The sequence below is a fragment of the Symsagittifera roscoffensis genome, chromosome 3, assembly GCF_963678635.1.
Source record: "Symsagittifera roscoffensis chromosome 3, txSymRosc1.1, whole genome shotgun sequence".
Classification (NCBI taxonomy): Eukaryota; Metazoa; Xenacoelomorpha; order Acoela; family Convolutidae; genus Symsagittifera; species Symsagittifera roscoffensis.
Window position 1 is genome coordinate 20,795,790 of NC_087064.1, and position 13,415 is coordinate 20,809,204.

At 35.0% G+C, this 13,415-nt stretch overlaps 2 protein-coding genes across 5 annotated transcripts in view; both read left to right on the plus strand.

The window, feature by feature from the left end:
- LOC134841944 (lisH domain-containing protein ARMC9-like) overlaps positions 1-13,415 on the plus strand; it is a 461,419-nt gene that overhangs the window by 221,798 nt on the left and 226,206 nt on the right. The gene's annotated exons all lie outside the window — the stretch shown is intronic.
- The window catches only part of LOC134841946 (rho-related GTP-binding protein RhoC), a 164,162-nt gene that overhangs the window by 121,356 nt on the left and 29,391 nt on the right, over positions 1-13,415 (plus strand). The window lies entirely within an intron of this gene.

Consider the following 13,415-nt stretch of genomic DNA (forward strand, 5'->3'; position numbering starts at 1 on the left):
GCAGTGAAGACTCGTATAGGTTGTTCTGATTTTTTTCAGGAAGTTTTAATTTTCTTTTCAGGTTCAAATATATTTGCGGTTTGATTTTTGATTTATTTTCAAGTCCAGTGCATATCCTTTGCGATAAGGAGGGCAACTCCCCTATCGAGCAGCAGTATAAAGGTCATGAAAAAGGTGATCGACTTCTAGTTTCAACTTGAAAAACGTAATCAACTTAATTTTCAGATTCGCCACCGCTCTGAAAAATTTATCTATTTACTCAGTTTTCTCAAATTGGAGTCATTTTATCAAGAAAATATAAATTATAAACATATACATATATATATTTTTTTCTGCTAACTATTCGAGTTTATGGTTGCCGACTTTAGCGCTGTCGTTCGTTTTAGTTTCCGATTTATGTAACTAGTTTCCGATTTATGTAGTTTGCATATTCCGCTTATATAGGTATTGTAGATCCTATGTGGGCGTTACATGCAATTCCTTCCAAAAAGATTCCTACCGAAAATTGAGTTTCAGTTGAATCGCCATCGGCTGCAATTTTGTCGACTCATTTACCTATTTTTCACCTAAAAATCTCCTATAGGACTCTTAAATCATTCAAATTGGCTGCATTTTTCGAGTGCTCAAACTTAACCCCACTACATATTTAAAAAGACATCTGATTTTTTTTGTTATGCACTTCTTTGAACTTTGTAATTGATAAAATGTTTTGGCACTTTGGAACGTCATGGTTCTTCATCGCAATCTATTATATATTTAAATCCGGGCTTCACTATCTCGCCATGTTTAAGCTTTTTTAACGTATTATTTTTGCATGTTTAAGCTATATCGTATATTGCAATGGTTAAGATTTTTTTCGATTTTCCGATTTGATTTTAGTGGTCATTTTACCGAGTTTAAATTAAGCAGCCCAATATCGAATTAGGGGTTGCGAATTTGCCCCCAATTTTGAATGCCCGAATCATTTTAGTTGACGATATAAGACGATTTTTGAGATGTTTTCAAAACTTTTCAGAAATTTTAAATAACAAAATAATTTATAAAACTTGAAGTTCCCAACCCTGCATTTGGGTGCTGTCGGAGTACTCTAAGGAGTTACAAATCTTGCCTCCAAATATGACTGTTCAAATCTTTGTAGTTTTCGAGATATGACGTTTTTTGTGATTTTTTCGAAAAATTTTCAGAAAACAGATATTAATTTTTTTTCGCAAAATCTGAAAATCCCAACCCTGTAGTTGGGTCCTGTCAGAGTACTCTCAAAGATTGCAAATCTTGCCTCCAACTATGACTGCTCAATTCATTGTAATTTTGTAGAGATCTCGAGTCACTTGTCTTCGTGTGTAGACAATCGCTTTAACACCTGTTTCCGAGTGATGCTTTTTTGGTATTTTGATAAGTTTGAGAATTTTGAGAGGTCGGTATTCATTCTGAGTTGCACAAAAATTGCCGGAGTGGGCGGTGATACTGTTGCTAATTATGTCGTTCGAGCTTACGATACCCTTGCATCGTTGAACTATACCTCTGTTTTTGAATAGATTGTGCCATTCTGCCAGATTCACACAGCGCAACCTTCCGGAGACACGAAAAAGAACGAATAAAGGCCTTATTAACGAAAAAGTATTGCGAAGGAGGGTAGGAATATTTTGGAATTTTTATTTTCAAAATGTCGATTGAAAAGTGAATATTTCTGAGAAATACAAAAAGACGGCCATTTTGACGAAAAACGACGAAAAAGTAGAACAATGACAAATATTGTGAAAAACGGTCGCACAAGAGACGGAAAATACGAAGCCTCTTATCGTGGTAACAACACACGATAAGACCCTTATCGGCGGATATTAGTGGAGAAGGAAGCTTCAGTAGGGAAGGAATATACCACGGAACCCTCCCGTACCACAAATTGGAAGAGATAAGAGCGTTATCGCAGGAATATTACGGGAGCGGAGGCTTGGTCCCCCAGAGACTGTTTTATGTGAATGGACTATATAGAACTGACTTTATAGCTAATTGGATGTCGTGAAACTTTAAACTATCACCGGTATAGTTTGAAATTTTAGAATATGAGTAGCTAGAAAGAGAAAGAGGAAAGGGTCAATCCATCTCCAACGGATTTAATATAGAACTGCCACACAAAAACATGTTAAAATAAGTTGTTCGAGCCGTGTTTTTAATAACAATCACGTAGTCTGAGGATCCGAGACTCAGCTATGTGGTTGTGTTCGCATATAAACGAAAGCTGATCAAAAGTCGTTTGACTGATGGCCTAAAAATGGCAACTTTTTACTTTGCCCTAAACAGACCAGAAAATCAACTGGCAAGGTCGAGACGGTAAAAAACGAGTAAGATTAAGGTAACTGAACGTAGTGGAAAGGAGAAGGCAGAGATGTTAAAGGAAGATTTGGAGAGAAACGTGACGTTGTGTCTCCCCAACAGCTTCTGCAGGAACAGAGAATCTAACGTGGATCCCCTACCTTGTTGCAAGCAGAGGGTAGAAGAGCAGAAGTGTTGGAGGACGGCTTCCAGCAGCGTCAGGATATTTAACGACGTGTTGCAGGACACGGAAACTGAGAGTGCAGAGTCAGTATCACAGGAGGATCAAGAAGGAGGATCAGTATCACAGTATCAAGAAATGGAACATTGACGAATGACCGAAAAACAAGATGCAAAAGGAGACGAAATTAAAAGAATTTAGAAGTTTTAGAAGTTCTAAACGACGAAAAAAGAAGGAAACAAAGGAGTGATGAAGAAAAAGTTAAAACTCAGAATTGTTTTATGTGTGTGAAAAAACTCAAGTGAGAAACCAAGCAACCAAGTTGTATTTGAAAACTGAAACATTTAGTTGAGTTTTTTAAATTATTGCAATTATAAATTTGCATTTTGATTTTAGTTGAGTGGCTTTAGAGACACTCACTAACTAATTATTTAGAAAGGCTTGAGTGAAGGAGTATATTTCAATATTCCAGCCTACATGACTGTTTTTAATCAGCTAGGGGAACTGATCACTTTGTGGTGACATGAAAGGCTTGGGTAATCTCTCGAAGAGGGAGATTGTTTCATTGTTCTTTCTAACCACAGAGTTTCTTAATTTTAATATTCAGGACAATAACAAGCAAGATTTCCGAAGGGAAGAAGCATAGTAGGACAATTTTAGCTTGTTGGTTGGCAGGACTGTCCTGCAAGCCAACACCTTTTAAATCTAAGAGAAAAAGTTTAAATCGGGACATTGACATTGGAAGTCGAAAAATATGTTTTTATCTTAGGTCATATCCTCAATGTGCAGATTAGTGAAAGAATTTGAAGGCTATAGTGATGTGGTATGATGCCAATTATATTCTGAAGTGAGTCGATGTGACGTGGATAAAAGTAATTTCGTGCATTTTGTAAATTCTGTTCGATGACACTGTATCTATTTTACGAACATTGAGTGATTCAATGAGGACATTGACCGGACTGTCCGGGGAGTATGTGACATGTGACATTCGACCAGAATGGACAAAATGCAATCTCTGCAGATTTCGAATTTTTAGCAGCGGACCTTCCGAGTTAGTGATTTTGAAGGATTAACGACGTTAATCGGATGATTAGTAGAATGGTGAAGGTCAAGATATTCAAGTATTTTGAAATTTTAAATTTTCGAAGTGATGTAGTAACATTTCTGAGAAACGTCAGAAACGTCCATTTTGGCGGAAGAGCTAAAAAGAAACAGAACAACATCAGTTGCGATCGTGAGAACAACGGAAATTGTGATTAAAAAAACGACAACGAATCACGGAGTTGACAGAGAACGTTCCGAGTTGCAACTATTGTGTCACTACAATAGTTGCAAGGCCGTTGCAGACAACGGTGAAGGGTGGAAGACAGCCTTCCGGGTTACGGAGAAATCAAGATTAACGTGCTTGATTCAGTGTATTCAAGAATCCGGAAGGGTTTCGGGACTGAAACTTTTATCCTTTTATATAAACTTTTAGCTTCCTGTCATGTCCTGAATTGAATTTAATTAACAACTGGATTCATTTTGATAAGGATGAGAAGCTAGGAGTTGGGGGAAAGGGTTGAACCATCTTCGATGGAGATGATGATTTTTATCTACTCAACAAAAACAATAAATAATTCAATAAGTAGTAGTAGCCTTGTTTTTAGGAGTGACCTCGTGGTCTGGGGATACTGAGACCCAGCCATGAGCTCACTATTTTTGCATGTAATTGAGTTAATTTGAGTGTTTTGACCGGAGCCGAAAGCAGTAACGTTTTTTGTCGACCCGATGTTAGAAAAGACCACCGAAAGTACTGGCTTGGTAGGGACGGTGAAAAGCATGCAAAGCTCTGTTTAGACGTTAGCCAGTCGTCTTAGGATTTAGTTTTGTTTTCCGTCGATATGTATCTTCCGGGCGAATGTTACATTGGGGATCTGATTAAATATTTCAAAAATTCTTATTAAGTTCCGGACGCACGGGAATTAAGTTGAATTCTATTATATTATATATTTAAATGCGGGCTTACTATCTCGCCATGTTTAAGCTTTTTCAACGTATTATTTTTGCATGGTTAAGCTATATCGTATATTGCAATGGTTAAGAATTTTTTTTCGATTTTCCAATTTGATTTTAGCGGTTATTTTACCGAGTTTAAATTAAGCAGCCCAATATCGAAATAGGGGTTGCGAATTTGGCCTCCAATTTTGAATGCCCGAATCATTTTAGTTGACGAGATAAGACAATTTTTGACATTTTTTCTAAAATTTTCAGAAATTTTTAATAACAAAATAATTTACTAAATTGAAGTTTCCATCCCTGTAGTTAGGTCCTGTCAGAGTACTCTCAAAGATTGCGAGTCTTGCCTCCAAGTATGACTGCTCAATTCTTTGTAGTTGAGATATGACGTTTTTTGTGATTTTTTCAAAAAGTTTCAGAAAACTCATTTTTAAAAAAAAAAACCTGAAATTCCCAACCCTGTAGTTGGGTACTGTCAGAGTACTATCAGGGATTGCGACTCTTGCCTCCAAATATGACTGCTCAAATCCTTGTACTTATCGAGATATGACGTTTTTTGTGATTTTTTCAAAAGTTTTCAGAAAACTGAAATTATGATTATTTATTAAGAATCTGAAATTCCCAACCCTGTAGTTAGGTCCTGTCAAAGAACTCTCAAAGATTGCGAGTCTTGCCTCCAAGTATGACTGCTCAATTCTTTGCAGTTGAGATATGACGTTTTTTGTGATTTTTTCAAAAATTTTCAGAAAACTTTTTTAAAAAAAAAACTGCAATTCCCAACCCTGTAGTTGGGTACTGTCAGAGTACTATCAGGGATTGCGAATCTTGCCTCCAAATATGACTGCTCAAATCCTTGTACTTATCGAGACATGACGTTTTTTGTGATTTTTTCAAAAATTTTCAGAAAACTGAAATTATGATTATTTATTAAGAATCTGAAATTTGCAACCCTGTAGTTAGGTCCTGTCAGAGTAATCTCAAGGATTGCGAATCTTGCCTCCAAATATGACTGCTCAACTCTTAGAGTTTTCGAGGTATGACGTTTTTTGTGATTTTTTCAAAAATTTTCAGAAAAATTGAATTCTTTTTCTTTACAAATCTGAAATTCCCAACCCTGTAGTTAGGTCCTGTCAGAGTACTCTCAAGGATTGCGTATCTTGCCTTCAAATATGACTGCTCAACTGTTTGTAATTTTCGAGGTATGACGTTTTTTGTGATTTTTTCAAAAAAATTTTCAGTTAATTTATATTAATTTTTTTTCGCTAAATCTGAAATTCCCAACCCTGTAATTAGTTCCTGTCAGAGTAATCTCAAGGATTGCGAATCTTGCCTCCAAATATGACTGCTCACTTCTTTGTAGTTTTCGAGATATGACGCTTTTTGTGATTTTTTTTCAAAAATTTTCAGCAAACTTAAAATATTTCTATTTTTTAAAAATCTGAAATTCCCAGCCCTGTAGTTAGGTCCTGTCAAAGTACTCTCAAGAATTTCGAATCTTGCCTCCAAATATCACTGCTCAGTTCTTTGTAGTTTTCGAGATGTGGCGTTTTTTGGGATTTTTTCAAAATTTTCAGAAAGTTTAAATTAATTATTTTTCAAAATTTGAAATTCCCAACTCTATAGTTCGTTGTTGTCAGGGTACTCTAAAGAGGTGCAAATCTTGCCACATGCGACTGCTAAACGTGACTGCTCAAATGCTTTTAGTTTCCGAGATGTGACGTTTTTCGATTTTTTCAAAATTTCTCAAAGAACTTATCTACAAAGAAATTCTACTAATTCTAATTCTTCTAATTAGAAAATTTGAAACTACTAACTTGATGAAGATACAACCTTATTGTCAGCGTACATCCAGGCCTTTCAATTCTTGCCTCTTAATATGAATGCTCAAATCGTCTAGTTTCCGAGATAAGACGTTTTTTTAGTGTTTTTTTTTGGGAATCTTAGGTTTAAAAAAATTCTCAAAATTTTGGATTCCTAACCCTATAGTAGGGTGCTCTCAGGGACTCTCAGTGGCTGCAAATCTTGCTTCCCAATTTCTCCAGAGGCCCATTAAGTTTTCGAGATGACGCTTTTAAAATGGGAATTTAAAAAAATTTTAAAGTTCGAAATTACCAACCCTGTAATTGGGTGCAGTCAGAGTACACTAAAAGTTTGCAGATGTTGTTTCCAATATATGCGGTTTTTGATGAGTTGTGCGTTAATCCGAAGGTGCGTTAATTGCAAGTGGTGTAAAATTCAGCCTTGCCTCTGTGTTGAAAGTTTGTTTTTCTTACTCCTGTAATTTAAACACGTACCTGTGTTGATTCAGTTCTTTTTTTTCTTTGCGATAAGCAAGGATTTTGCGATCTGGTACAAGACTTTTTTCCCGTAAATAACTTTGTCCACAAGATCTGCTTTTCTAGAGGATCTTCACTTCTAGTATCTTCCTCCAAAAATTAGTTCACCACTGTTTCAGGTAGTAATTATCTTTCCAAAAAATGGGTCATTTTTTTCGTGTTCGTGGTTTTCTTTCTAGTTCCTGTCGGTTTATTTTCCGTTTTTTTTAAACGCCAATTTTTATAGGGTTTTATTGGTTTACTTTCGAAAGCATGGGTTTTGTTCCAATTTAAACAATTTTAACTATAGTAGGAATTTCACATATTTGTAAATTTGCTATGTCTGATTTTGAGTTTTTTTTTTATTTTATAATGATTTTTTTTGACGATCTGGAGAAAGTGTGTGTGGGGGGAATTTTCGACCCATATTTTTGGATTTTCTACATTTTTTTGAAAAGTACTCTCTCCAATCTGAGATTTGGGTTTCAATGGATAGAAATGGTTGAGGGAAGCTCCCATGCTTTAGCGGTTACGCCCAAATTTTTCAACTCAAAAATGTATGGCCCTTAAAAACTCAATTTTTTTGATTTTTTTGGACATCTTTTGAAGTTTTGACTTTTTTTCAAATACTACCTTCCTAAGATTGAAATTTTAGTTTCAAAATAAATTACCACTGGTGTGGAGTTCCCCTTCATATGCTGTTACACACAAATGTTTTCACACTAAATTCTATGACCCTCAGAAAAGTCAAATTTACAATCTTTTGAACGTCTTTTTTGAATTTTTTTGGCTTTTCCCGAAGACTACTCTCCCAAATCTGATGTTTTGGTTTTTATGAGTAGAAAGAGTTGTGGAAAGCTCCGTTGCATAAATGATTCAGCCCAAATTTGACAGTTTTTTTGAAACTCGATTTTTCTCGACAACTATCCGCCTAATTCTGATATTTTAGCTTCAATCGAAAAAAAGTGTAATGGGGAGCCCCTTTTCAGAAGCAATCACGCCATATTTTGTTACATAAAAATTTATGACCTTCGGAAAATTCAAAATTTCTATTGACCGTTTTTAGAAAACTTTTCGACTTGTCTCGAAAACTACCCTCCCAAATTTGACGGTTTGGTTCCAATGAGTAGAGAAAGTTGTGGGAAGCTCCGCTGCTTAAGTGGTTACGCCTAACGCTCTGAAAAAGAAAAACAAATTACCCTTGTCCTTCCGCATCAGAACAAAAAATTCAAAAATTATCAAAAAGGGTATTTCCAGCTCTAGCTGGCCTCTAGTATTCAAACAGCTTCAGTTTATGATGTATCAACTTAGCCAACTTGTTTTGCGTAAATTTTAGAGCAAGGCATATCCATTTGGGATTATGTGTTTCAGTTCGGATGGGTCGTAAAAACTTAAATTTTATAACTTTTTTAAGACAACACTTTTTATTTACGGCTCAACAGGTTTCGACCGAAGTTTGTCTCCTTTTTTGCCCCTCGGTAAATGATTTCCATTTATTAAGGCCTATTTATGAATTTTATCCGATACCAATATGAAGTTTTTGTAAACTATTTTTCAACTTTTCAATATACTTTTTCAAGTAATTTTTTCCAACATAGTTTTCAGAAATATTTTTGACTTGTTTTTTTTTTCATTCACAAAGTTGAAGCACAATGTGTTTTTTTTTGCATCCCAAGTGTTGCATACGAAGCTCCGCTTCGCCTCTGTGTTAGAATTTTTGACCGTTTTATAGAAATTTTCCAAATCTTACACAATCTGGAATGCAAAGTTCCATTAATGAAAGAACGGGTTGTGATAATTGTTCCTGCAGATGCAGCGATTCCTCAGCTTTTTGTAAATCACACGTTTCGTGCCGCATCAGTATAGAAAACTCTATTCAATACTAAACACGTACCTCCAGATTCAGCTGCGCCTGTATTTGTTTTTTTTATCGAGACTTTCGAAAATTTTGGTTCACCAAGTTTTTGTCATTATCTACAATTGTCTTACTTTTTTCACCTGTTTTTATGTTTGTTTTGTATCACCTGTGTTAAATTTTTTTGGCTTATATCTAAAAGTTGTATTCGGCTTCATTGATATCGGCTTGTTGTACCATAGTATGAGCCCCTCTTTTGCGGCATTTATGTGTATGTCTTGAATATTTTTCAGGGTCTTTTTTTTTTCATTTGAAGCTATGATTATGAATGATAGCGACTCATCTTGTAACTCTACATAAATTAGAACGCATTTTTAGCTGCTTGCAATCTAAGAATACAGAAAGCTTGAGAACAGTACAAAACATGGCGCTATGCTGTAGCTAAGTGGTTGGGAGGAATCAATACTGAATATGAGTTCAAATTACGAATCCTGTAGCCTGAAAAACCATAGTTTAGATAAGGTTAAAATATATATTTTTTTAATATTCAATTTTATCATATCTGATTCTGTTTATGTAATACGTAATATTATTTTGAAAACATTGTAATTTGATTTTCCTCAAGGCACTTTTTTGATTTTTATCGGTTTTTTTTCCTTGGCCAATTTTTTTTGCACGTGCAAAATGCAGAGTCGTCTTTGTCCTCATTTGTGTTGACATTGTAGCTTAAGCCTATAGCTGTTGGTTTTAACAACAGCGAAATTTTTTGGTAATTTGGCAATATTTTTTTGTAGCAAAATTTGTTCACGAATTCAATCCGCGCCTCTGATTCCTGTGTATCTTGGATTGTACTATATAGCTCCAAGAAACAAGGTTGATCAACAACGGAAGTAAAAAACCACGAATTGCATCTTCAACTTTGTCAAGATAGTTTTTTGTACGCATAGGTAGCTTGGTGTGATTATACGATGCAAATAAGTTTTCAACATAATTCGCAAATATAAGCGCTACTTTTTGTGGCACTTGTGAACTATAAGGCTACATTAGCAGTATAATTACATGTTCTGAGACGTTTGATCAGCAACGAGTTCAGACTGCTGATGCTTTTTTATTCATCAATGGAGCCATAAAAAGCTTTTTTTCATAAAAAGTTTGATAGTTAAATCCAATTTCAGAAATTTTTCATCATCTATTTGCGAGATTTTGAAATGCATATTTTATACGCAATTTGTTTTTATATATTCTTACTTCTTACATCCAAGTTAGTGTGATGTCCTTTAGTCTAAAACATTTCAACTTATTACATGTAAAAAACCCTTATGGTCAAAAGAAAACGCCGTCCTTTTGGCACACTAAGGTCCAGGGTCAGAATCCTTGCCGAAACTTTTTTTTTTAAATTAACTTTACAATTGAAATTTTTCCGGTAAAAAATGACTTTTCGTTCTTTCGTTCATTTTGCGGCATAGTTGCCAGATCACGGAAGCGAGTATCATGGCTATAAACAAGTATCATGGTAGTTAGTGTTGAAGTCTAAGGGAGACTTGAAACTGCTGAAAGTTTCTTAGAAAAATAAATTCGTTGGCTCAATTTGTGTCTGCTCATAGATTGTCGACTTTGTTTGTTTCAGCTTTGTAAACTTTGTCTCCGCTGCTATTTTAAAAATCAAGTATCTTGCTTGGAATTTTTGGCTAGATGTTTTGCTTGATAAAAACGGGTATAATGAAAGTGTATGTATTTGGGTGTTTTTTGTTGAAATGCTTCGGAAAATTTTTCTAATTTTTGCAAAGGTTTTAGTTCACTCCAAACTATTCTTTAATTTTTCAAAAAAAAAGTATCAACGAAAGACCTCTTACTCCTCAGTGTGCTTGTATACTTCTCGAGCCTATTTTTTCACCTCTCTGTCTACAGCCTTCAAAAAAGTCTGCGTGGGAATATTTGACCAATACTGTTTTTGTGTTTTTTTTTCCGAAAAACTACCCTCCCAAATCGAAAATTACCTTCCAAAATTTCTCCAAAACAACCCTCACCCCTTGCATCAGCGGCTGCGCACAATTTTTTACACAAAAACTTATGGGCGTCTGAATAGTCAAAGTTTTGAAAATTTAACCGTTTTTTGAATCTTTTTGACTTTTCTCTTGAAAAATTTTCCCAAAATCTGAGGTTATGGGCTCAGTAGAGATAGCGGCTAATGGTCAGCCCTCAACCATTAGCGGACACTTATAAAATCTTTCACACAAAAGTTTTCGCCCTCGGATATGTCAATCGTTTGGTTTTTGACAGTTGTTTTTAATTTTTTGAGTTTTCTCGAAAACTATTCTATCAAATCTGAGATAAAAAGTTCAATCTAATGAACCCGTTGCAAAGATTTTTCCTGCAGAAGCGGCGACTCTCTAGCAATTTGCTTAAGAAATTGATAAGTCCTTGGGGAAGTTTTCTTTGTTCTCAATTTTTTTTTTGTAGAGAAACGATTAAAGTTTTGGGCAAAGCACAATTTTGAAATTACCTATTTCATCCCGAATCAATATAACAAATTCAAAAAACCAAAAAACTAATTCCAGCTCTAACTGGGCCCCTAGCTATTTTCTATCGAGTCATAAAAAATCATGATTCAACTAGTTTTTCATTGTTTTCATTTTTCCGATTTTATGTTTTTTTTTGTTTGTGTTGTAGCACGGTTTTGGCTCTGTTTTGTTGTGTTTGTGATGTCTGTTTTTGTTTGTGTTGTAGCACGGTTTTGGCAAACGGTTTTGTTTTTGGAAGTTCCCAGCAGACTTAGAAAAATAATTGATGATTCAGTTTACTCAATTTGGGGTATTATCAGACATGAAGAATTCTATAAACGCAAGATGTTTTCGAACGATAAACCGTTTCTTTTTTCGAAGTTCACTACCTTTTTCTTTTTTTTTCTAGTTTTGTTAACACGCCCAAAAGTTAAACAAATTTGAATAATTATTTTTGTTGCTTTTAAGAGTCTATTGTTTTCTTCCTATAAATAGGAGATAGAAATTTCCGAGATTCAGTTAACATCAACATATTTACAAACTTTGGCCCATGTTTTCGTGTCTTATTTTTTTGTTAGTTTTTGACTTTTCGATTTCTGGCTAGTTGATATCACCCCAAGTATTACTATAAAACTACTGGTTGATGTTACTATGAAATATCATTACACCCGAATGGTTGATAATACTATAAAATAGTTAATGATTTGATGTTCAGAAATGAAACTTTTCGAGTTTAGTTGAGGTAACTTTCTGGAAGTAAAACACACTTATCTTAAAACAGCTAAAATTTTAAGAGTGGTTATTGAGAAGCAGATCGGCCTTGAGTAGACAAGGAACTGAACTGTCGATTAAGATGGAAAGTAAAATAAAAAAAAGAGTGACACGAATAAATAGAACGCAATTTGGTGCGTAACTGAGAAAGTGAACAAATTTGGCGGAAAAAATAGACATTCAGTTTGTAATCTAATTGCATAGAAATTACCAGTCTGGATTTTTTTAGACCCGTCTATTACAGACCCGTCTTCTTGTAATTCATCAGAAAGCCAACAATCAAAATGCAGAGAGAATTGAACATCAAATTCTACCTAAAACCAACGTCATCGTTCTACCTAATTGCCATTTTGCCAAAATTAGTAAGTGGGTCAACTTGCAGAAAATCAGAATTTTTTATTTGATTAGCTGCGTTTTTTCAAGCGCTAAGGCATTGCTGCTCGTGAAAAGTTTAATAGTTTATAGATAATTCTTTTACTGCAGGTGTTTTGCTGTTTAAGTCTGACTTTTTCTTAGATAAAACACAGGTTGTGTAGGTGAAGTATAAAAAGTACTATATTGATTCGTAAAATCAGTCCTATATTCTCTAACTACCAATTCTAAAAGATCTGAAGATATAATATAACCTCAGATGGCAATTAAAATATTGTTCCCGCTTTTCCGGCAAACCGACACATGGGCTCATTAGATTTTTTTCCTTAGATCGATTGACGCGACTTTGTTTGAAAATATTGAGCTTTTGAAAAAAACGGATTGCTCTAGTTTTTGGTTTTTCAAGTGTAACCCTCCACTTTCCATATAAAGCCCAATGTGAAAAAGTTTGCGTCTGTTTTTAAATGTAAACTGAAACTATAAATGCAGTAAAACCAAAGCCAAAAAAGAAAACATGGCCAAGCGGTCTAAGCGGAAGTCCAAATCTAGTTCGAGCTCCCCTCCCTGGCGTAGGTTTGCTACGAGCCCCCCTCCCTGGGGTAGGTTTGAAAACAACGAGCTCATAAAAAAAAACGGATTGCTCTAGTTTTTGGTTTTTCAAGTGTAATCCTCCACTTTCCATATAAAGCCCAATGTGAAAAAGTTTGCGTATGTTTTTAAATGTAAACTGAAACTATAAATGCAGTAAAACCAAAGCCAAAAAAGAAAACATGGCCAAGCGGTCTAAGCGGAAGTCCAAATCTAGTTCGAGCTCCCCTCCCTGGCGTAGGTTTGAGCTCCTCCTCCTCCCCCCCCCCCCCCCCCACCAAGGCCATATAGCCATTTAGTTGTTAATACGTAAAGGGTTTCGATGGCTTACCTTATTTTTACTAGTATTGCGTAATTATTACGTAATAGTTATGCAATAATTACTTAATAATTACGTAATTGTGTTAAAGCTACGAAAGCCCGTATACCCTACCCTTATAAATGTAAACCAAAAAACCAATCGATTTTGACCTTGTTTGACCTCGAAAAAACAGTTTTTTGGCTACTAATTTTCGTGTTTGCTG